Genomic DNA, 21777 nt, shown 5'->3' with positions numbered 1-21777 from the left:
TTCTATGATATTTTTTGATCAGATGCGTAGTTCTCGAGATATATCAAGATATTTAAAAGTTCCGAAGCCGCACCAACATAATAGAGATACAGAAACACCGTGGCCCCTTTCTTTGAGATAACTCTGCACTATTGCGAGCTGCAAATGCCACTTCCAGCTTAGCTGTGCAGAGGAAGAACAACAAGAAGAAGAAGTATCTCGAAATATGTCCGTCAGGCCCGTTCCTTTGAGCTGAATCTGCAAATATCTCGGAAACGAAGCGAGCTATGGCAAAATGTTAAGAGACGTTTTTTGTAGTGAATTATGTTTTCTACAATTTATGTTCTATGATATTTTTTGATCAGAAGCGTAGTTTTCGAGATATATCGAGATATTTAAAAGTTCCGAAGCCGCACCAACATAATAGAGATACAGAAACACCGTGGACCCTTTCTTTGAGATAACTCTGCACTATTGCGAGCTGCAAATGCCACTTCCAGCTTAGCTGTGCAGAAGAAGAACAACAAGAAGAAGAAATATCTCGAAATATGTCCGTCAGGCCCCTTCCCTTGAGATAAATCTGCAAATATCTCGGAAACGAAGAGAGCTATGGCAAAATGTTAAGAGACCTTTTTTGTAGAGAATTAAGTTTCCTACTTTTCATGTTCTACGATATTTTTTGATCAGATGCGTAGTTCTCGAGATATATCAAGATATTTAAAAGTTCCGAAGCAGCACCAACATAATAGAGATACAGAAACACCGTGGCCCCTTTCTTTGAGATAACTCTGCGCTATTGCGAGCTGTAAATGCCACTTCCAGCTCCGCTGTGCAGAAGAAGAACAACAAGAAGAAGAAATATCTCGAAATATGTCCGGCAGGCCCCTTCCCTTGAGATATATCTGCAAATATCTCGGAAACGAAGCGAGCTATGGCAAAATGTCAAGAGACCTTTTGTCTAGAGAATTAAGTTTCCTACTTTTTATGTTCTATGATATTTTTTGATCAGATGCGTAGTTCTCGAGATATATCGAGATATTTAAAAGTTCCGAAGCCGCACCAACATAATAGAGATACAGAAACACCGTGGCCCCTTTCTTTGAGATAACTCTGCACTATTGCGACCTGCAAATGCCACTTCCAGCTCAGCTGTGCAGAAGAAGAACAACAAGAAGAAGAAATATCTCGAAATATGTCCGTCAGGCCCCTTCCCTTGAGATAAATCTGCAAATATCTCGGAAACGAAGCGAGCTATGGCAAAATGTTAAGAGACCTTTTTTGTAGAGAATTAAGTTTCCTACTTTTTATGTTCTATGATATTTTTTGATCAGATGCGTAGTTCTCGAGATATATCAAGATATTTAAAAGTTCCGAAGCCGCACCAACATAATAGAGATACAGAAACACCGTGGCCCCTTTCTTTGAGATAACTCTGCACTATTGCGAGCTGTAAATGCCACTTCCAGCTTAGCTGTGCAGAAGAAGAACAACAAGAAGAAGAACAACAAGAATAAGAAATATCTCGAAATATGTCCGTCAGGCCAGTTCCTTTGAGTTGAATCTGCAAATATCTCGGAAACGAAGCGAGCTATTGCAAAATGTTAAGAGACGTTTTTTGTAGAGAATTATGTTTCCTACAATTTATGTTCTATGATATTTTTTGATCAGAAGCGTAGTTTTCGAGATATATCGAGATATTTAAAAGTTCCGAAGCCGCACCAACATAATAGGGATACAGAAACACCGTGGCCCCTTTCTTTGAGATAACTCTGCACTAGTGCGAGCCGCAAATGCCACTTCCAGCTTAGCTGTGCAGATGAAGAACAACAAGAAGAAGAAATATCTCGAAATATGTCCGTCAGGCGCCTTCCCTTGAGATAAATCTGCAAATATCTCGGAAACGAAGCGAGCTATGGCAAAATGTTAAGAGACCTTTTTTGTAGAAAATTAGGTTTCCTACTTTTTATGTTCTATGATATTTTTTGATCAGATGCGTAGTTCTCGAGATATATCAAGATATTTAAAAGTTCCGAAGCCGCACCAACATAATAGAGATACAGAAACACCGTGGCCCCTTTCTTTGAGATAACTCTGCACTAGTGCGAGCCGCAAATGCCACTTCCAGCTTAGCTGTACAGAAGAAGAACAACAAGAAGAAGAAATATCTCGAAATATGTCCGTCGGGCCCCTTCCCTTGAGATAAATATGCAAATATCTCGGAAACGAAGCGAGCTATGGCAAAATGTTAAGAGACCTTTTTTGTACAGAATTATGTTTCCTACTTTTTATGTTCTATGATATTTTTTGATCAGATGCGTAGTTCTCGAGATATATTAAGATATTTAAAAGTTCCGAAGCCGCACCAACATAATAGAGATACAGAAACACCGTGGCCCCTTTCTTTGAGATAACTCTGCACTATTGCGAGCTGTAAATGCCACCTCCAGCTTAGCTGTGCAGAAGAACAACAACAAGAAGAAGAAATATCTCGAAATATGTCCGTCAGGCCCCTGCCCTTGAGATATATCTGCAAATATCTCGGAAACGAAGCGAGCTATGGCAAAATGTTAAGAGACCTTTTTTGTAGAGAATTATGTTTCCTACAATTTATGTTCTATGATATTTTTTGATCAGATGCGTAGTTCTCGAGATATATCAAGATATTTAAAAGTTCCGAAACCGCACCAATATAACAGAGATACAGAAACACCGTGGCCCCTTTCTTTGAGATAACTCTGCACTAGCGCGAGCCGCAAATGCCACTTCCAGCTTAGCTGTGCAGAAGAAGAACAACAAGAAGAAGAAATATCTCGAAATATGTCCGTCAGGCGCCTTCCCTTGAGATAAATCTGCAAATATCTCGGAAACGAAGCGAGCTATGGCAAAATGTTAAGAGACCTTTTTTGTAGAAAATTAGGTTTCCTACTTTTTATGTTCTATGATATTTTTTGATCAGATGCGTAGTTCTCGAGATATATCAAGATATTTAAAAGTTCCGAAGCCGCACCAACATAATAGAGATACAGAAACACCGTGGCCCCTTTCTTTGAGATAACTCTGCACTATTGCGAGCTGCAAATGCCACTTCCAGCTTAGCTGTGCAGAGGAAGAACAACAAGAAGAAGAAGTATCTCGAAATATGTCCGTCAGGCCCGTTCCTTTGAGCTGAATCTGCAAATATCTCGGAAACGAAGCGAGCTATGGCAAAATGTTAAGAGACGTTTTTTGTAGTGAATTATGTTTCCTACAATTTGTGTTCTATGATATTTTTTGATCAGAAGCGTAGTTTTCGAGATATATCGAGATATTTAAAAGTTCCGAAGCCGCACCAACATAATAGAGATACAGAAACACCGTGGCCCCTTTCTTTGAGATAACTCTGCACTATTGCGAGCTGCAAATGCCACTTCCAGCTTAGCTGTGCAGAAGAAGAACAACAAGAAGAAGAAATATCTCGAAATATGTCCGTCAGGCCCCTTCCCTTGAGATAAATCTGCAAATATCTCGGAAACGAAGAGAGCTATGGCAAAATGTTAAGAGACCTTTTTTGTAGAGAATTAAGTTTCCTACTTTTCATGTTCTACGATATTTTTTGATCAGATGCGTAGTTCTCGAGATATATCAAGATATTTAAAAGTTCCGAAGCAGCACCAACATAATAGAGATACAGAAACACCGTGGCCCCTTTCTTTGAGATAACTCTGCGCTATTGCGAGCTGTAAATGCCACTTCCAGCTCAGCTGTGCAGAAGAAGAACAACAAGAAGAAGAAATATCTCGAAATATGTCCGGCAGGCCCCTTCCCTTGAGATATATCTGCAAATATCTCGGAAACGAAGCGAGCTATGGCAAAATGTTAAGAGACCTCTTTTGTAGAGAATTATGTTTCCTACAATTTATGTGCTATGATATTTTTTGATCAGATGCGTAGTTCTCGAGATATATCAAGATATTTAAAAGCTCCGAAGCTGCACCAACATAATAGAGGTACAGAAACACCGTGGCCCCTTTCTTTGAGATAACTCTGCACTATTGCGAGCTGCAAATGCCACTTCCAGCTTAGCTGTGCAGAAGAAGAACAACAAGAATAAGAAATATTTCGAAATATGTCCGTCAGGCCCCTTCCCTTGAGATAAATCTGCAAATATCTCGGAAACGAAGCGAGCTATGGCAAAATGTTAAGAGACCTTTTTTGTAGAGAATTAAGCTTCCTACTTTTTATGTTCTATGATATTTTTTGATCAGATGCGTAGTTCTCGAGATATATCAAGATATTTAAAAGTTCCGAAGCCGCACCAACATAATAGAGATACAGAAACACCGTGGCCCCTTTCTTTGAGATAACTCTGCACTATTGCGAGCTGGAAATGCCACTTCCAGTTTAGCTGTGCAGAAGAAGAACAACAAGAAGAAGAAATATCTCGAAATATGTCCGTCAGGCCCCTTCCCTTGAGATAAATCTGCAAATATCTCGGAAACGAAGCAAGCTATGGCAAAATGTTAAGAGACCTTTTTTGTAGAGAATTATGTTTCCTACAATTTATGTTCTATGATATTTTTTCATCAGAAGCGTAGTTTTCGAGATATATCGAGATATTTAAAAGTTGCGAAGCCGCACCAACATAATAGAGATACAGAAACACCGTGGCCCCTTTCTTTGGGATAACTCTGCACTATTGCGAGCTGGAAATGCCACTTCCAGTTTAGCTGTGCAGAAGAAGAACAACAAGAAGAAGAAATATCTCGAAATATGTCCGTCAGGACCCTTCCCTTGAGATAAATCTGCAAATATCTCGGAAACGAAGAGAGCTATGGCAAAATGTTAAGAGACCTTTTTTGTAGAGAATTAAGTTTCCTACTTTTTATGTTCTATGATATTTTTTGATCAGATGCGCAGTTCTCGAGATATATCAAGATATATAAAAGTTCCGAAGCCGCACCAACATAATAGAGATACAGAAACACCGTGGCCCCTTTCTTGGAGATAACTCTGCACGATTGCGAGCTGGAAATGCCACTTCCAGTTTAGCTGTGCAGAAGAAGAACAACAAGAAGAAGAAATATCTCGAAATATGTCCATCAGGACCCTTCCCTTGAGATAAATCTGCAAATATCTCGGAAACGAAGCGAGCTATGGCAAAATGTTAAGAGACCTCTTTTGTAGAGAATTATGTTTCCTACAATTTATGTTCTATGATATTTTTTGATCAGATGCGTAGTTCTCGAGATATATCAAGATATTTAAAAGCTCCGAAGCTGCACCAACATAATAGAGGTACAGAAACACCGTGGCCCCTTTCTTTGAGATAACTCTGCACTATTGCGAGCTGTAAATGCCACTTCCAGCTTAGCTGTGCAGAAGAAGAACAACAAGAATAAGAAATATTTCGAAATATGTCCGTCAGGCCCCTTCCCTTGAGATAAATCTGCAAATATCTCGGAAACGAAGCGAGCTACGGCAAAATGTTAAGAGACCTTTTTTGTAGAAAATTAGGTTTCCTACTTTTTATGTTCTATGATATTTTTTGATCAGATGCGTAGTTCTCGAGATATATCAAGATATTTAAAAGTTCCGAAGCCGCACAAACATAATAGAGATACAGAAACACCGTGGCCCCTTTCTTTGCGATAACTCTGCACTATTGCGAGCTGCAAATGCCACTTCCAGCTTAGCTGTGCAGAAGAAGAACAACAAGAAGAAGAAATATCTCGAAATATGTCCGTCAGGCCCCTTCCCATGAGATAAATCTGCAAATATCTCGGAAACGAAGAGAGCTATGGCAAAATGTTAAGAGACCTTTTTTGTAGAGAATTAAGTTTCCTACTTTTTATGTTCTATGATATTTTTTGATCAGATGCGTAGTTCTCGAGATATATCGAGATATTTAAAAGTTCCGAAGCCGCACCAACATAATAGAGATACAGAAACACCGTGGCCCCTTTCTTTGAGATAACTCTGCACGATTGGGAGCTGGAAATGCCACTTGCGGTTTAGCTGTGCAGAAGAAGAACAACAAGAAGAAGAAATATCTCGAAATATGTCCATCAGGACCCTTCCCTTGAGATAAATCTGCAAATATCTCGGAAACGAAGCGAGCTACGGCAAAACGTTAAGAGACCTTTTCTGTAGAGAATTATGTTTCCTACAATTTATGTTCTATGATATTTTTTGATCAGATGCGTAGTTCTCGAGATATATCAAGATATTTAAAAGTTCCGAAGCCGCACCAACATAATAGAGATAGAGAAACACCGTGGCCCCTTTCTTTGAGATAACTCTGCACTATTGCGAGCTGCAAATGCCACTCCCAGCTTAGCTGTGCAGAAGAAGAACAACAAGAAGAAGAAATATCTCGAAATATGTCCGTCAGGCCCCTTCCCTTGAGATAAATCTGCAAATATCTCGGAAACGAAGCGAGCTACGGCAAAACGTTAAGAGACCTTTTCTGTAGAGAATTATGTTTCCTACAATTTATGTTCTATGATATTTTTTGATCAGATGCGTAGTTCTCGAGATATATCAAGATATTTAAAAGTTCCGAAGCCGCACCAACATAATAGAGATAGAGAAACACCGTGGCCCCTTTCTTTGAGATAACTCTGCACTATTGCGAGCTGCAAATGCCACTTCCAGCTTAGCTATGCAGAAGAAGAACAACAAGAAGAAGAAATATCTCGAAATATGTCCGTCAGGCCCCTTCCCTTGAGATAAATCTGCAAATATCTCGGAAACGAAGCGAGCTATGGCAAAATGTTAAGAGACCTTTTTTGTAGAGAATTAAGTTTCCTACTTTTTATGTTCTATGATATTTTTTGATCAGATGCGTAGTTCTCGAGATATATCAAGATATTTAAAAGTTCCGAAGCCGCACCAACATAATAGAGATACAGAAACACCGTGGCCCCTTTCTTTGAGATAACTCTGCACTATTGCGAGCTGGAAATGCCACTTCCAGTTTAGCTGTGCAGAAGAAGAACAACAAGAAGAAGAAATATCTCGAAATATGTCCGTCAGGCCCCTTCCCTTGAGATAAATCTGCAAATATCTCGGAAACGAAGCGAGCTATGGCAAAATGTTAAGAGACCTCTTTTGTAGAGAATTATGTTTCCTACAATTTATGTTCTATGATATTTTTTGATCAGATGCGTAGTTCTCGAGATATATCAAGATATTTAAAAGCTCCGAAGCTGCACCAACATAATAGAGGTACAGAAACACCGTGGCCCCTTTCTTTGAGATAACTCTGCACTATTGCGAGCTGCAAATGCCACTTCCAGCTTAGCTGTGCAGAAGAAGAACAACAACAATAAGAAATATTTCGAAATATGTCCGTCAGGCCCCTTCCCTTGAGATAAATCTGCAAATATCTCGGAAACGAAGCGAGCTATGGCAAAATGTTAAGAGACCTTTTTTGTAGAGAATTAAGCTTCCTACTTTTTATGTTCTATGATATTTTTTGATCAGATGCGTAGTTCTCGAGATATATCAAGATATTTAAAAGTTCCGAAGCCGCACCAACATAATAGAGATACAGAAACACCGTGGCCCCTTTCTTTGAGATAACTCTGCACTATTGCGAGCTGGAAATGCCACTTCCAGTTTAGCTGTGCAGAAGAAGAACAACAAGAAGAAGAAATATCTCGAAATATGTCCGTCAGGCCCCTTCCCTTGAGATAAATCTGCAAATATCTCGGAAACGAAGCAAGCTATGGCAAAATGTTAAGAGACCTTTTTTGTAGAGAATTATGTTTCCTACAATTTATGTTCTATGATATTTTTTCATCAGAAGCGTAGTTTTCGAGATATATCGAGATATTTAAAAGTTGCGAAGCCGCACCAACATAATAGAGATACAGAAACACCGTGGCCCCTTTCTTTGGGATAACTCTGCACTATTGCGAGCTGGAAATGCCACTTCCAGTTTAGCTGTGCAGAAGAAGAACAACAAGAAGAAGAAATATCTCGAAATATGTCCGTCAGGACCCTTCCCTTGAGATAAATCTGCAAATATCTCGGAAACGAAGAGAGCTATGGCAAAATGTTAAGAGACCTTTTTTGTAGAGAATTAAGTTTCCTACTTTTTATGTTCTATGATATTTTTTGATCAGATGCGCAGTTCTCGAGATATATCAAGATATATAAAAGTTCCGAAGCCGCACCAACATAATAGAGATACAGAAACACCGTGGCCCCTTTCTTGGAGATAACTCTGCACGATTGCGAGCTGGAAATGCCACTTCCAGTTTAGCTGTGCAGAAGAAGAACAACAAGAAGAAGAAATATCTCGAAATATGTCCATCAGGACCCTTCCCTTGAGATAAATCTGCAAATATCTCGGAAACGAAGCGAGCTATGGCAAAATGTTAAGAGACCTTATTTGTAGACAATTAAGTTTCCTACTTTTTATGTTCTATGATATTTTTTGAGCAGATGCGTACTTCTCGAGATATATCGAGATATTTAAAAGTTCCGAAGCCGCACCAACATAATAGAGATACAGAAACACCGTGGCCCCTTTCTTTGAGATAACTCTGCACTATTGCGAGCTGCAAATGCCACTTCCAGCTTAGCTGTGCAGAAGAAGAACAACAAGAAGAAGAAATATCTCGAAATATGTCCGTCAGGCCCCTTCCCTTGAGATAAATCTGCAACTATCTCGGAAACGAAGCGAGCTATGGCAAAATGTTAAGAGACCTTTTTTGTAGAGAATTATGTTTCCTACAAGTTATGTTCTATGATATTTTTTGATCAGAAGCGTAGTTTTCGAGATATATCAAGATATTTAAAAGTTCCGAAGCCGCACCAACATAATAGAGATACAGAAACACCGTGGCCCCTTTCTTTGAGATAACTCTGCACTATTGCGAGCTGCAAATGCCACTTCCAGCTTAGCTGTGCAGAAGAAGAACAACAAGAAGAAGAAATATCTCGAAATATGTCCGTTAGGCCCCTTCCCTTGAGATAAATCTGCAAATATCTCGGAAACGAAGCGAGCTATGGCAAAATGTTAAGAGACCTTTTTTGTAGAGGATTAAGTTTCCTACTTTTTATGTTGTATGATATTTTTTGATCAGATGCGTAGTTTTCGAGATATATCAAGATATTTAAAAGTTCCGAAGCCGCACCAACATAATAGAGATACAGAAACACCGTGGCCCCTTTCTTTGAGATAACTCTGCACTATTGCGAGCTGCAAATGCCACTTCCAGCTTAGCTATGCAGAAGAAGAACAACTAGAAGAAGAAATATCTCGAAATATGTCCGTCAGGCCCCTTCCCTTGAGATAAATCTGCAAATATCTCGGAAACGAAGCGAGCTATGGCAAAATGTTAAGAGACATTTTTGTAGAGAATTAAGTTTCCTACTTTTTATGTTCTATGATATTTTTTGATCAGATGCGTAGTTCTCGAGATATATCAAGATATTTAAAAGTTCCGAAGCCGCACCAACATAATAGAGATACAGAAACACCGTGGCCCCTTTCTTTGAGATAACTCTGCACTATTGCGAGCTGGAAATGCCACTTCCAGTTTAGCTGTGCAGAAGAAGAACAACAAGAAGAAGAAATATCTCGAAATATGTCCGTCAGGCCCCTTCCCTTGAGATAAATCTGCAAATATCTCGGAAACGAAGCGAGCTATGGCAAAATGTTAAGAGACCTCTTTTGTAGAGAATTATGTTTCCTACAATTTATGTTCTATGATATTTTTTGATCAGATGCGTAGTTCTCGAGATATATCAAGATATTTAAAAGCTCCGAAGCTGCACCAACATAATAGAGGTACAGAAACACCGTGGCCCCTTTCTTTGAGATAACTCTGCACTATTGCGAGCTGCAAATGCCACTTCCAGCTTAGCTGTGCAGAAGAAGAACAACAACAATAAGAAATATTTCGAAATATGTCCGTCAGGCCCCTTCCCTTGAGATAAATCTGCAAATATCTCGGAAACGAAGCGAGCTATGGCAAAATGTTAAGAGACCTTTTTTGTAGAGAATTAAGCTTCCTACTTTTTATGTTCTATGATATTTTTTGATCAGATGCGTAGTTCTCGAGATATATCAAGATATTTAAAAGTTCCGAAGCCGCACCAACATAATAGAGATACAGAAACACCGTGGCCCCTTTCTTTGAGATAACTCTGCACTATTGCGAGCTGGAAATGCCACTTCCAGTTTAGCTGTGCAGAAGAAGAACAACAAGAAGAAGAAATATCTCGAAATATGTCCGTCAGGCCCCTTCCCTTGAGATAAATCTGCAAATATCTCGGAAACGAAGCAAGCTATGGCAAAATGTTAAGAGACCTTTTTTGTAGAGAATTATGTTTCCTACAATTTATGTTCTATGATATTTTTTCATCAGAAGCGTAGTTTTCGAGATATATCGAGATATTTAAAAGTTGCGAAGCCGCAGCAACATAATAGAGATACAGAAACACCGTGGCCCCTTTCTTTGGGATAACTCTGCACTATTGCGAGCTGGAAATGCCACTTCCAGTTTAGCTGTGCAGAAGAAGAACAACAAGAAGAAGAAATATCTCGAAATATGTCCGTCAGGACCCTTCCCTTGAGATAAATCTGCAAATATCTCGGAAACGAAGAGAGCTATGGCAAAATGTTAAGAGACCTTTTTTGTAGAGAATTAAGTTTCCTACTTTTTATGTTCTATGATATTTTTTGATCAGATGCGCAGTTCTCGAGATATATCAAGATATATAAAAGTTCCGAAGCCGCACCAACATAATAGAGATACAGAAACACCGTGGCCCCTTTCTTGGAGATAACTCTGCACGATTGCGAGCTGGAAATGCCACTTCCAGTTTAGCTGTGCAGAAGAAGAACAACAAGAAGAAGAAATATCTCGAAATATGTCCATCAGGACCCTTCCCTTGAGATAAATCTGCAAATATCTCGGAAACGAAGCGAGTTATGGCAAAATGTTAAGAGACCTCTTGTGTAGAGAATTATGTTTCCTACAATTTATGTTCTATGATATTTTTTGATCAGATGCGTAGTTCTCGAGATATATCAAGATATTTAAAAGCTCCGAAGCTGCACCAACATAATAGAGGTACAGAAACACCGTGGCCCCTTTCTTTGAGATAACTCTGCACTATTGCGAGCTGTAAATGCCACTTCCAGCTTAGCTGTGCAGAAGAAGAACAACAAGAATAAGAAATATTTCGAAATATGTCCGTCAGGCCCCTTCCCTTGTGATAAATCTGCAAATATCTCGGAAACGAAGCGAGCTACGGCAAAATGTTAAGAGACCTTTTTTGTAGAAAATTAGGTTTCCTACTTTTTATGTTCTATGATATTTTTTGATCAGATGCGTAGTTCTCGAGATATATCAAGATATTTAAAAGTTCCGAAGCCGCACAAACATAATAGAGATACAGAAACACCGTGGCCCCTTTCTTTGCGATAACTCTGCACTATTGCGAGCTGCAAATGCCACTTCCAGCTTAGCTGTGCAGAAGAAGAACAACAAGAAGAAGAAATATCTCGAAATATGTCCGCCAGGCCCCTTCCCATGAGATAAATCTGCAAATATCTCGGAAACGAAGAGAGCTATGGCAAAATGTTAAGAGACCTTATTTGTAGAGAATTAAGTTTCCTACTTTTTATGTTCTATGATATTTTTTGATCAGATGCGTAGTTCTCGAGATATATCGAGATATTTAAAAGTTCCGAAGCCGCACCAACATAATAGAGATACAGAAACACCGTGGCCCCTTTCTTTGAGATAACTCTGCACGATTGGGAGCTGGAAATGCCACTTGCGGTTTAGCTGTGCAGAAGAAGAACAACAAGAAGAAGAAATATCTCGAAATATGTCCATCAGGACCCTTCCCTTGAGATAAATCTGCAAATATCTCGGAAACGAAGCGAGCTACGGCAAAACGTTAAGAGACCTTTTCTGTAGAGAATTATGTTTCCTACAATTTATGTTCTATGATATTTTTTGATCAGATGCGTAGTTCTCGAGATATATCAAGATATTTAAAAGTTCCGAAGCCGCACCAACATAATAGAGATAGAGAAACACCGTGGCCCCTTTCTTTGAGATAACTCTGCACTATTGCGAGCTGCAAATGCCACTTCCAGCTTAGCTGTGCAGAAGAAGAACAACAAGAAGAAGAAATATCTCGAAATATGTCCGTCAGGCCCCTTCCCTTGAGATAAATCTGCAAATATCTCGGAAACGAAGCGAGCTATGGCAAAATGTTAAGAGACCTTTTTTGTAGAGAATTAAGTTTCCTACTTTTTATGTTCTATGATATTTTTTGATCAGATGCGTAGTTCTCGAGATATATCAAGATATTTAAAAGTTCCGAAGCCGCACCAACATAATAGAGATACAGAAACACCGTGGCCCCTTTCTTTGAGATAACTTTCCACTATTGCGAGCTGTAAATGCCACTTCCAGCTGAGCTGTGCAGAAGAAGAACAACAAGAAGAAGAAATATCTCGAAATATGTCCGTCAGGCCCCTTCCCTTGAGATAAATCTGCAAATATCTCGGAAACGAAGCGAGCTATGGCAAAATGTTAAGAGACCTTTTTTGTAGAGAATTATGTTTCCTACAAGCTATGTTCTATGGCATTTTTTGATCAGAAGCGTAGTTTTCGAGATATATCGAGATATTTAAAAGTTCCGAAGCCGCACCAACATAATAGAGATACAGAAACACGTGACCCCTTTCTTTGAGATAACTCTGCACTATTGCGAGCTGCAAATGCCACTTCCAGCTTAGCTGTGCAGAAGAAGAACAACAAGAAGAAGAAATATCTCGAAATATGTCCGTCAGGCCCCTTCCCTTGAGATGAATCTGCAAATATCTCGGAAACGAAGCGAGCTATGGCAAAATGTTAAGAGACCTTATTTGTAGAGAATTAAGTTTCCTACTTTTTATGTTCTATGATATTTTTTGATCAGATGCGTAGTTCTCGAGATATATCGAGATATTTAAAAGTTCCGAAGCCGCACCAACATAATAGAGATACAGAAACAGCGTGGCCCCTTTCTTTGAGATAACTCTGCACGATTGCGAGCTGGAAATGCCACTTGCGGTTTAGCTGTGCAGAAGAAGAACAACAAGAAGAAGAAATATCTCGAAATATGTCCATCAGGACCCTTCCCTTGAGATAAATCTGCAAATATCTCGGAAACGAAGCGAGCTATGGCAAAATGTTAAGAGACCTTTTTTGTAGAGAATTATGTTTCCTACAATTTATGTACTATGATATTTTTTGATCAGAAGCGTAGTTTTCGAGATATATCGAGATATTTAAAAGTTGCGAAGCCGCACCAACATAATAGAGATACAGAAACACCGTGGCCCCTTTCTTTGGGATAACTCTGCACTATTGCGAGCTGGAAATGCCACTTCCAGTTTAGCTGTGCAGAAGAAGAACAACAAGAAGAAGAAATATCTCGAAATATGTCCGTCAGGACCCTTCCCTTGAGATAAATCTGCAAATATCTCGGAAACGAAGCGAGCTACGGCAAAACGTTAAGAGACCTTTTCTGTAGAGAATTATGTTTCCTACAATTTATGTTCTATGATATTTTTTGATCAAATGCGTAGTTCTCGAGATATATCAAGATATTTAAAAGTTCCGAAGCCGCACCAACATAATAGAGATACAGAAACACCGTGGCCCCTTTCTTTGAGATAACTCTGGACGATTGCGAGCTGCAAATGCCACTTCCAGCTCAGCTGTGCAGAAGAAGAACAACAAGAAGAAGAAATATCTCGAAATATGTCCGTCAGGCCCCTTCCCTTGAGATAAATCTGCAAATATCTCGGAAACGAAGCGAGCTATGGCAAAATGTTAAGAGACCTTATTTGTAGAGAATTAAGTTTCCTACTTTTTATGTTCTATGATATTTTTTGATCAGATGCGTAGTTCTCGAGATATATCAAGATATTTAAAAGCTTCGAAGCTGCACCAACATAATAGAGGTACAGAAACACCGTGGCCCTTTTCTTTGAGATAACTCTGCACTATTGCGAGCTGCAAATGCCACTTCCAGCTTAGCTGTGCAGAAGAAGAACAACAAGAAGAAGAAATATCTCTAAATATGTCCGTAAGGCCCCTTCCCTTGAGATAAATCTGCAAATATCTCGGAAACGAAGCGAGCTATGGCAAAATGTTAAGAGACCTTTTTTGTAGAGAATTATGTTTCCTACAATTTATGTTCTATGATATTTTTTGATCGGAAGCGTAGTTTTCGAGATATATCGAGATATTTAAAAGTTCCGAAGCCGCACGAACATAATAGAGATACAGAAACACCGTGGCCCCTTTCTTTGCGATAACTCTGCACTATTGCGAGCTGTAAATGCCACTTCCAGCTTAGCTGTGCAGAAGAAGAACAACAAGAATAAGAAATATTTCGAAATATGTCCGTCAGGCCCCTTCCCTTGAGATAAATCTGCAAATATCTCGGAAACGAAGCGAGCTACGGCAAAATGTTAAGAGACCTTTTTTGTAGAAAATTAGGTTTCCTACTTTTTATGTTCTATGATATTTTTTGATCAGATGCGTAGTTCTCGAGATATATCAAGATATTTAAAAGTTCCGAAGCCGCACAAACATAATAGAGATACAGAAACACCGTGGCCCCTTTCTTTGCGATAACTCTGCACTATTGCGAGCTGCAAATGCCACTTCCAGCTTAGCTGTGCAGAAGAAGAACAACAAGAAGAAGAAATATCTCGAAATATGTCCGTCAGGCCCCTTCCCATTAGATAAATCTGCAAATATCTCGGAAACGAAGAGAGCTATGGCAAAATGTTAAGAGACCTTATTTGTAGAGAATTAAGTTTCCTACTTTTTATGTTCTATGATATTTTTTGATCAGATGCGTAGTTCTCGAGATATATCGAGATATTTAAAAGTTCCGAAGCCGCACCAACATAATAGAGATACAGAAACACCGTGGCCCCTTTCTTTGAGATAACTCTGCACGATTGGGAGCTGGAAATGCCACTTGCGGTTTAGCTGTGCAGAAGAAGAACAACAAGAAGAAGAAATATCTCGAAATATGTCCATCAGGACCCTTCCCTTGAGATAAATCTGCAAATATCTCGGAAACGAAGCGAGCTACGGCAAAACGTTAAGAGACCTTTTCTGTAGAGAATTATGTTTCCTACAATTTATGTTCTATGATATTTTTTGATCAGATGCGTAGTTCTCGAGATATATCAAGATATTTAAAAGTTCCGAAGCCGCACCAACATAATAGAGATAGAGAAACACCGTGGCCCCTTTCTTTGAGATAACTCTGCACTATTGCGAGCTGCAAATGCCACTTCCAGCTTAGCTGTGCAGAAGAAGAACAACAAGAAGAAGAAATATCTCGAAATATGTCCGTCAGGCCCCTTCCCTTGAGATAAGTCTGCAAATATCTCGGAAACGAAGCGAGCTATGGCAAAATGTTAAGAGACCTTTTTTGTAGAGAATTAAGTTTCCTACTTTTTATGTTCTATGATATTTTTTGATCAGATGCGTAGTTCTCGAGATATATCAAGATATTTAAAAGTTCCGAAGCCGCACCAACATAATAGAGATACTGAAACACCGTGGCCCCTTTCTTTGAGATAACTTTCCACTATTGCGAGCTGTAAATGCCACTTCCAGCTGAGCTGTGCAGAAGAAGAACAACAAGAAGAAGAAATATCTCGAAATATGTCCGTCAGGCCCCTTCCCTTGAGATAAATCTGCAAATATCTCGGAAACGAAGCGAGCTATGGCAAAATGTTAAGAGACCTTTTTTGTAGAGAATTATGTTTCCTACAAGCTATGTTCTATGGCATTTTTTGATCAGAAGCGTAGTTTTCGAGATATATCGAGATATTTAAAAGTTCCGAAGCCGCACCAACATAATAGAGATACAGAAACACGTGACCCCTTTCTTTGAGATAACTCTGCACTATTGCGAGCTGCAAATGCCACTTCCAGCTTAGCTGTGCAGAAGAAGAACAACAAGAAGAAGAAATATCTCGAAATATGTCCGTCAGGCCCCTTCCCTTGAGATAAATCTGCAAATATCTCGGAAACGAAGCGAGCTATGGCAAAATGTTAAGAGACCTTATTTGTAGAGAATTAAGTTTCCTACTTTTTATGTTCCATGATATTTTTTGATCAGATGCGTAGTTCTCGAGATATATCGAGATATTTAAAAGTTCCGAAGCCGCACCAACATAATAGAGATACAGAAACAGCGTGGCCCCTTTCTTTGAGATAACTCTGCACGATTGCGAGCTGGAAATGCCACTTGCGGTTTAGCTGTGCAGAAGAAGAACAACAAGAAGAAGAAATATCTCGAAATATGTCCATCAGGACCCTTCCCTTGAGATAAATCTGCAAATATCTCGGAAACGAAGCGAGCTATGGCAAAATGTTAAGAGACCTTTTTTGTAGAGAATTATGTTTCCTACAATTTATGTACTATGATATTTTTTGATCAGAAGCGTAGTTTTCGAGATATATCGAGATATTTAAAAGTTGCGAAGCCGCACCAACATAATAGAGATACAGAAACACCGTGGCCCCTTTCTTTGGGATAACTCTGCACTATTGCGAGCTGGAAATGCCACTTCCAGTTTAGCTGTGCAGAAGAAGAACAACAAGAAGAAGAAATATCTCGAAATATGTCCGTCAGGACCCTTCCCTTGAGATAAATCTGCAAATATCTCGGAAACGAAGCGAGCTACGGCAAAATGTTAAGAGACCTTATTTGTAGAGAATTAAGTTTCCTACTTTTTATGTTCTATGATATTTTTTGATCAGATGCGTAGTTCTCGAGATATATCAAGATATTTAAAAGCTTCGAAGCTGCACCAACATAATAGAGGTACAGAAACACCGTGGCCCTTTTCTTTGAGATAACTCTGCACTATTGCGAGCTGCAAATGCCACTTCCAGCTTAGCTGTGCAGAAGAAGAACAACAAGAAGAAGAAATATCTCTAAATATGTCCGTAAGGCCCCTTCCCTTGAGATAAATCTGCAAATATCTCGGAAACGAAGCGAGCTATGGCAAAATGTTAAGAGACCTTTTTTGTAGAGAATTATGTTTCCTACAATTTATGTTCTATGATATTTTTTGATCAGATGCGCAGTTCTCGAGATATATCAAGATATTTAAAAGTTCCGAAGCCGCACGAACATAATAGAGATACAGAAATACCGTGGCCCCTTTCTTGGAGATCACTCTGCACGATTGCGAGCTGGAAATGCCACTTCCAGTTTAGCTGTGCAGAAGAAGAACAACAAGAAGAAGAAATATCTCGAAATATGTCCGTCAGGACCCTTCCCTTGAGATAAATCTGCAAATATCTCGGAAACGAAGAGAGCTATGGCAAAATGTTAAGAGACCTTTTTTGTAGAGAATTAAGTTTCCTACTTTTTATGTTCTATGATATTTTTTGATCAGATGCGCAGTTCTCGAGATATATCAAGATATTTAAAAGTTCCGAAGCCGCACGAACATAATAGAGATACAGAAACACCGTGGCCCCTTTCTTGGAGATCACTCTGCACGATTGCGAGCTGGAAATGCCACTTCCAGTTTAGCTGTGCAGAAGAAGAACAACAAGAAGAAGAAATATCTCGAAATATGTCCATCAGGACCCTTCCCTTGAGATAAATCTGCAAATATCTCGGAAACGAAGCGAGCTATGGCAAAATGTTAAGAGACCTCTTTTGTAGAGAATTATGTTTCCTACAATTTATGTTCTATGATATTTTTTGATCAGATGCGTAGTTCTCGAGATATATCAAGATATTTAAAAGCTCCGAAGCTGCACCAACATAATCGAGGTACAGAAACACCGTGGCCCCTTTCTTTGAGATAACTCTGCACTATTGCGAGCTGCAAATGCCACTTCCAGCTTAGCTGTGCAGAAGAAGAACAACAAGAATAAGAAATATTTCGAAATATGTCCGTCAGGCCCCATCCCTTGAGATAAATCTGCAAATATCTCGGAAACGAAGCGAGCTACGGCAAAATGTTAAGAGACCTTTTTTGTAGAAAATTAGATTTCCTACTTTTTATGTTCTATGATATTTTTTGATCAGATGCGTAGTTCTCGAGATATATCAAGATATTTAAAAGTTCCGAAGCCGCACCAACATAATAGAGATACAGAAACACCGTGGCCCCTTTCTTTGAGATAACTCTGCACTATTGCGAGCTGCAAATGCCACTTCCAGCTCAGCTGTGCAGAAGAAGAACAACAAGAAGAAGAAATATCTCGAAATATGTCCGTCAGGCCCCTTCCCTTGAGATAAATCTGCAAATATCTCGGAAACGAAGCGAGCTATGGCAAAATGTTAAGAGACTTTATTTGTAGAGAATTAAGTTTGCTACTTTTTTATGTTCTATGATATTTTTTGATCAGATGCGTAGTTCTCGAGATATATCGAGATATTTAAAAGTTCCGAAGCCGCACCAACATAATAGAGATATAGAAACACCGTGGCCCCTTTCTATGAGATAACTCTGCACTATTGCGAGCTGTAAATGCCACTTCCAGCTTAGCTGTGCAGAAGAAGAACAACAAGAAGAAGAAATATCTCGAAATATGTCCGTCAGGCCCCTTCCCTTGAGATAAATCTGCAAATGTCTCGGAAACGAAGCGAGCTATGGCAAAATGTTAAGAGACGTTTTTTGTAGAGAATTATGTTTCCTACAATTTATGTTCTATGATATTTTTTGATCAGATGCGTAGTTCTAGAGATATATCGAGATATTTAAAAGTTCCGAAGCCGCACCAACATAATAGAGATATAGAAACACCGTGGCCCCTTTCTATGAGATAACTCTGCACTATTGCGAGCTGTAAATGCCACTTCCAGCTTAGCTGTGCAGAAGAAGAACAACAAGAAGAAGAAATATCTCGAAATATGTCCGTCAGGCCCCTTCCCTTGAGATAAATCTGCAAATATCTCGGAAACGAAGCGAGCTATGGCAAAATGTTAAGAGACCTTTTTTGTAGAGAATTAAGTTTCCTACTTTTTATCTTGTATGATATTTTTTGATCAGATGCGTAGTTCTCGAGATATATCGAGATATTTAAAAGTTCCGAAGCCGCACCAACATAATAGAGATACAGAAACACCGTGGCTCCTTTCTTTGAGATAACTCTGCACTAGTGCGAGCTGTAAATGCCACTTCCAGCTTAGCTGTGCAGAAGAAGAACAACAAGAAGAAGAAATACCTCGAAATATGTCCGTCAGGCCCCTTCCCTTGAGATAAATCTGCAAATATCTCGGAAACGAAGCGAGCTATGGCAAAATGTTAACAGACGTTTTTTGTAGAGAATTATGTTTCCTACAATTTATGTTCTATGATATTTTTTGATCAGAAGCGTAGTTTTCGAGATATATCGAGATATTTAAAAGTTCCGAAGCCGCACCAACATAATAGAGATACAGAAACACCGTGGCCCCTTTCTTTGAGATAACTCTGCACTAGTGCGAGCCGCAAATGCCACTTCCAGCTTAGCTGTGCAGAAGAAGAACAACAAGAAGAAGAAATATCTCGAAATATGTCCGTCAGGCCCCTTCCCTTGAGATAAATCTGCAAATATCTCGGAAACGAAGCGAGCTATGGCAAAATGTTAAGAGACCTTTTTTGTAGAGAATTAAGTTTCCTACTTTTCATCTTGTATGATATTTTTTGATCAGATGCGTAGTTCTCGAGATATATCAAGATATTTAAAAGTTCCGAAGCCGCACCAACATAATAGAGATACAGAAACACCGTGGCCCCTCTCTTTGAGATAACTCTGCACTATTGCGAGCTGGAAATGCCACTTCCAGTTTAGCTGTGCAGAAGAAGAACAACAAGAAGAAGAAATATCTCGAAATATGTCCGTTAGGCCCCTTCCCTTGAGATAAATCTGCAAATATCTCGGAAACTAAGCGAGCTATGGCAAAATGTTAAGAGACCTTTTTTGTAGAGAATTAAGTTTCCTACTTTTTATGTTCTATGATATTTTTTGATCAGATGCGTAGTTCTCGAGATATGTCAAGATATTTAAAAGTTCCGAAGCCGCACCAACATAATAGAGATACAGAAACACCGTGGCCCCTTTCTTTGAGATAACTCTGCACTATTGCGAGCTGCAAATGCCACTTCCAGCTTAGCTGTGCAGAAGAAGAACAACAAGAAGAAGAAATATCTCGAAATATGTCCGTCAGGCCCCTTCCCTTGAGATAAATCTGCAAATATCTCGGAAACGAAGCGAGCTATGGCAAAATGTTAAGAGACGTTTTTTGTAGAGAATTATGTTTCCTACAATTTATGTTCTATGATATTTTTTGATCAGAAGCGTCGTTTTCGAGATATATCGAGATATTTAAAAGTTCCGAAGCCGCACCAACATAATAGAGATACAGAAACACCGTGGCCCCTTTCTTTGAGATAACTCTGCACTAGTGCGAGCCGCAAATGCCACTTCCAGCTTAGCTGTGCAGAAGAAGAACAACAAGAAGAAATATCTCGAAATATGTCCGTCAGGCCCCTTCCCTTGAGATAAATCTGCAAATATCTCGGAAACGAAGCGAGCTATGGCAAAATGTGAAGAGACCTTTTTTGTAGAGAATTAAGTTTCCTACTTTTTATGTTCTATGATATTTTTTGATCAGATGCGTAGTTCTCGAGATATATCAAGATATTTAAAAGTTCCGAGGCCGCACCAACATAATAGAGATACAGAAACACCGTGGCCCCTTTCTTTGAGATAACGCTGCACTATTGCGAGCTGCAAATGCCACTTCCAGCTTAGCTGCGCAGAAGAATAACAACAAGAAGAAGAAATATCTCGAAATATGTCCGTCAGGCCCCTTCCCTTGAGATAAATCTGCAAATATCTCGGAAACGAAGCGAGCTATGGCAAAATGTTAAGAGACCTTTTTTGTAGAGAATTAAGTTTCCTACTTTTTATCTTGTATGATATTTTTTGATCAGATGCGTAGTTCTCGAGATATATCGAGATATTTAAAAGTTCCGAAGCCGCACCAACATAATAGAGATACAGAAACACCGTGGCTCCTTTCTTTGAGATAACTCTGCACTAGTGCGAGCTGTAAATGCCACTTCCAGCTTAGCTGTGCAGAAGAAGAACAACAAGAAGAAGAAATACCTCGAAATATGTCCGTCAGGCCCCTTCCCTTGAGATAAATCTGCAAATATCTCGGAAACGAAGCGAGCTATGGCAAAATGTTAACAGACGTTTTTTGTAGAGAATTATGTTTCCTACAATTTATGTTCTATGATATTTTTTGATCAGAAGCCTAGTTTTCGAGATATATCGAGATATTTAAAAGTTCCGAAGCCGCACCAACATAATAGAGATACAGAAACACCGTGGCCCCTTTCTTTGAGATAACTCTGCACTAGTGCGAGCCGCAAATGCCACTTCCAGCTTAGCTGTGCAGAAGAAGAACAACAAGAAGAAGAAATATCTCGAAATATGTCCGTCAGGCCCCTTCCCTTGAGATAAATCTGCAAATATCTCGGAAACGAAGCGAGCTATGGCAAAATGTTAAGAGACCTTTTTTGTAGAGAATTAAGTTTCCTACTTTTCATCTTGTATGATATTTTTTGATCAGATGCGTAGTTCTCGAGATATATCAAGATATTTAAAAGTTCCGAAGCCGCACCAACATAATAGAGATACAGAAACACCGTGGCCCCTCTCTTTGAGATAACTCTGCACTATTGCGAGCTGGAAATGCTACTTCCAGTTTCGCTGTGCAGAAGAAGAACAACAAGAAGAAGAA

Source organism: Osmia lignaria, unplaced genomic scaffold (genome assembly GCF_051020975.1).
Source record: "Osmia lignaria lignaria isolate PbOS001 unplaced genomic scaffold, iyOsmLign1 scaffold0001, whole genome shotgun sequence".
Classification (NCBI taxonomy): domain Eukaryota; kingdom Metazoa; phylum Arthropoda; class Insecta; order Hymenoptera; family Megachilidae; genus Osmia; species Osmia lignaria.
This window is presented reverse-complemented; position numbering follows the sequence as displayed.